We start from the raw sequence: 4,741 nt of genomic DNA on the forward strand, positions 1-4,741 counted from the left end.
TTCAGAGAAGGAAGGAGGCAATCCAAGGCCCATGAGATTTATGCAAGATTTCCAGGACTGTCTAGATCATTGCGGCCTAAGTGATATGGAATTTGTGGGTGATAAGTATAAATGGAGACGTGGCAAAATTAGGGAAAGGCTGGACAGACCGGTGTCTTCGTCAGAATGGAGAAATTTATTTCCTTTTGCTGCGTTGGTTAATGAGAGTATGACGAAATCAGATCACCGTCCAATTGTTGTGGACACAGAGTACTTTAAGGCAGATGTATCACAGAATAAACAAGCTACTAATCATTTTGAAGCACGATGGCTACAAGAGCCGACAGTGGAGGAGGTTGTGAATAGCGCTTGGAATAAGGCCAAGTGTTCTGGCAGAACAATGATGCAAGCGCTCGAGCAAGTTCATGGGGATCTGCAGAGGTGGGATAGGAAGGTCCTTAGAAAACCCAGGAAAAGAATAGAAAAATTAAAAGGAGAATTAGAAGAGTTAAGAAGGGGCCCTATGACAGATGAAGCTTTGGAGAGACAAAGACAAATCTTGGTGATGTTAGAGGATCTGTTTGAGCAAGAAGAAATATTCTGGTTGCAAAGGGGGCGGGTCAATTGGCTGAGACATGGTGACAGGAACACCAATTTTTTTCATCATTTTGCTACAACAAGGAAGAAAAGAAACCTAATTAAAATGTTGCTTGATGATAATGTTAACATAGTTGAACGTGATTCTTTAGCCATTCTGATTAATGATTATTTTTCGGGCTTGTTTACATCCGAGGTTAATGCAGCAAATGAGGAGGTTCTAGATAAAGTGAAACCTCGAGTGACGCCGGCCATGAACGATCACCTTCTCGCACCATTTACATCTGAGGAGGTGAGAAAAGCTCTTTTTGATATATGTGATTTAAAGGCACCGGGTCCCGATGGACTGCATGCAGCTTTTTATAAGCATTTTTGGGTAATGTTGGAAGAGGATTTGGTGAAGGAGGTATTGGAGGCGGTTAATACTGCAGTTATACCAGAAGGATGGAACGACACGGTAATAGTGTTAATTCCAAAGGTGGACAAACCAGACAAATTATCTCAGTTTCTGCCAATATCTTTGTGCAATGTGGTCTACAAAGTTAAAAGTAAAATGTTAGCTAAAAGGCTGAAAGGTATATTACCCGAGGTGATTGGAGAGGCTCAGAGTGCTTTTGTCCCGGGTAGACTCTTAACTGATAATGTTTTGGTTGCTTATGAGAGTGTTCATAGAATTAAAAGGAAGAAGGGTAACCATGGTCTTTGTGCGGTAAAATTGGATATGCACAAAGCATATGACCGTGTGGAATGGTGCTTTCTTAAAGGAATTATGTTGAGAATGGGATTTGATGTGAGATGGGTAGAACTAATGATGGCATGTGTTAAATCTGTTACATATTCAGTGAGATTTAATTCGCAGATAACAGAAAGATTTATCCCATCACGGGGGCTCCGACAGGGTGACCCACTTAGCCCATATTTATTTTTTTGGTGGCAGAGGGTTTATCAGCCTTATTGTCGGATGCTGAAGAAAGAGGAGCAATCGAAGGGGTGAAGGTATGTTGTGATGCTCCCTCGGTATCACACCTTCTATTTGCCGACGATTCTTTGATTTTGATGAAAGCAGACGTGGCTAATGCAAATACATTAAAGGGTAATCTGCAATCATATTGCAATGCGTCCGGTCAAATGGTAAGTGAAGCTAAATGCAGCATATATTTCAGTCCAAATACTTCTGTTGATAAAAGGGTTGAGGTGTGCACAACTCTTAATATTTTAGTGGAGGCATTGTCAGAAAAATATTTGGGTCTACCCTTGTTAGTTGGGGCAGACAGGAGTGACAAATTTCAATATTTGGTGGATAGAGTTTGTCAACTAGTTCAAGGTTGGAAAGAGAAAACATTATCCATTGGAGGTAAAGAGGTTCTGCTTAAAGCTGTAGCCCAAGCTCTTCCGGCATATGCAATGTCTGTATTCAGGATTCCAAAAAATATATGTAAAGGAATCACGGATGCAATAGCGCAATGTTGGTGGGGCGATGACATCAGTAATAAGAAGATGCACTGGTTTGCCTGGTGGAAGCTTTGTGTTCCAAAAGAGATAGGAGGAATGGGGTTTAGAGATCCTCACTGTTTTAATTTAGCTATGTTAGCTAAACAAATATGGAGATTAATTGAGGCTCCGCACAGCTTATGCACAAGAGTTTTGAGAAGTAAGTACTATCCTGATGGCAAGATACTCAATCCTAAACTTAAATCAGGTTCATCTTTTACTTGGCAGAGTATATTGTCAGGGCTCAATACATTTAATAAGGGAGCGATCTGGCGTGTCGGAGATGGTCGGCAAATTGATATTTGGGAGGATGCATGGCTACTGTATAGTAATAACAGAAGGATTTTGACGCCCAAAGGTCACTGTTTGCTAAAACATGTCCATGAACTGATTGATCCTAGTTCAGGAGTACGGGATGCTGACTTAATTCGATCCATTTTTTGGGATATTGATGCAAGACAAATCCTAGCAATTCCGTTGAGTTAGAATGGAATGGGTGATTTTGTGGCATGGAAATTCAGTAAGAATAGTTTATTTTCAATTCGTTCTGCATACCACATGGAGTGGGAATCTACTTTTGGTATCTACTTGCAAAGATCTGATGGAACGGGATCTTCAGGTTTGAACACGATTTGGAGAGATCTTTGGAAGTGCGCTGTTCTAGCAAAAGTGAAAATTTTTACTTGGAAATGTTTCCATGGGATTCTTCCATGTTACGATGTTCTGGTTAACCGCCACATAATGAATAATAGTACGTGTCCGATCTGTAAGAGATATTGTGAAGACATAAAACATGTTATTTTTTAGTGTGAGGAAGCAAAAGGTATTTGGCAGAGAATTGGCTTGATAGAGGTGGTTACTGAAGCATGTCAGATAGACCGGTCAGGTAGTGCAGTGCTTGATTATCTGATGGCTGGAAAGTTCAGGGTCCCAGTTGATGCATCAGTAAAGTTTTTGAGAGAAACAATCATAACGGCCGCTTGGTATATTTGGTGGAGACGAAAACAGACAGTCCATGCAGAAACTGTGCAATCTTTATCACAAGTGGCGATGTCAATTCAAGTCCTGGTATCTAGTTTCTCGAAAGCTCAAGGGAAAGAGATTCAGCCAAGATCAAGTACTTGGCATCGGGCGTCTGAGGGCTTTGCCTCTGTAAATGTTGATGCGAAGTACGATATTAATATGAGGTCAGGAGCTACAGGTGTGGTAATTAGAGATGATAAAGGAAGATTTGTAGGCGCGGGATCCAAGCTCATTCCTTTTGCGCTTGACGCGGCAACAGCTGAAGCTCAAGCAGTTCTAGATGGTATTCATCTTGCAAATCAAATAGGCTGTCAGAAATTAGTTATTCAGTCTGATTGTGCAGGAATTATTGATACTATTCTGGAAGGCGGTTCTCTGTGATAGTTGCTGCTCCAATATTCGAAGACATTCGTATTCAGGCGAGCTCTTTTGACAGAATCTTATTTATGCACTGTCCAAGGGAAGCAAATCGAGTAGCGCATACACTTGCACATGAATGTAGGCTAGATAGTTGTGTGTGGGCTGATGATCCACCTAGTTTTATTTTGCCGCTGTTGATTGACGATGTAAGTGTGATTTAATTTTAATAAAATTAGGCATGATGGCACTCCCTCAAAAAAAAGTCCAGGTGGTTGATGGGCGCACGAAAAAGTTAGCAAAAATATGTATATATCTTTGCACGTACGTACGGGCTAATTCTTTTCTCTGTCGCCTTCTTTTTTGGCTTTCCTTGGTCAAAAGCGACCAAGTATGGAGGCTCCACGCACGTATGGTGTTTCGATGCACGCGTGCTTGAAGCTCCGATCGAACATCGGAGCAAAACAACTTTGCACTGGCCTCGGCGGGGGCACGAGGCATGGATCGCACATGTTGCGGCCCTGCTCCAGCCGCTATCTCTCGCTGGATTTTTGTATCCATGCGTGAGAGTGTTGTGTTGTTTGCAGAATCCAGCCGCTATCTCTCGCTGGAGTACTTAAGAAGTTCACCCCTATTATTTGATTTTTCTAAACATGCAGCATAGACACATCAGCATCCAACCACGTGCAACCATGTCATCATCGGTCCACCTCAGCAAATCTGCCACCTCAGCAAAAATTCCACTAAACAAATTCTGTGATTTAATCATTGTAGTACACATCGGTTCCTCTTTGTCTTCTGAAACAGACGAGATAAGTCTACTCTTTAAGAGCCGAGACACACTCTTGGGTCTGCACGTCTCATCTTCTCTCCCTCGGATATCTTCAAGCCTCCCCACTTGATTGTAGACGATCCAGTCCCAACGCCCTCGCCTTCTGTTGCTCGGATACTTTCACCTGCCGCGGCTAGAAGGATCTGAGTGGGAAAGACGAGAGAGATCAAGGGAGCATGGCGGAGTGCGGTGGCCTCTGTCTGACGGGAGAAAGAAGGAGCATGTTGTGAGGGTTAGATCTACTAAATTTCCATTCGTTTTTTCTCATATTCTGCTTGTGGCGGCCATATACCGTAGGGAGGTCCTCCGTATGCTCTGATGGTAACCAGACAAGTCCGAGAGAGAGACACCAAGAGCGGGAGGCGACAAGGTCTGGACGTCGAAGGATCTTCGTTCGGTTGCAGCTAGATCGATCAGAAGTCCCCTAGAAAATGATTGATTTGGAATTATGAAATCAAGATT

Source organism: Triticum aestivum, chromosome 7B (genome assembly GCF_018294505.1).
Source record: "Triticum aestivum cultivar Chinese Spring chromosome 7B, IWGSC CS RefSeq v2.1, whole genome shotgun sequence".
NCBI lineage: Eukaryota > Viridiplantae > Streptophyta > Magnoliopsida > Poales > Poaceae > Triticum > Triticum aestivum.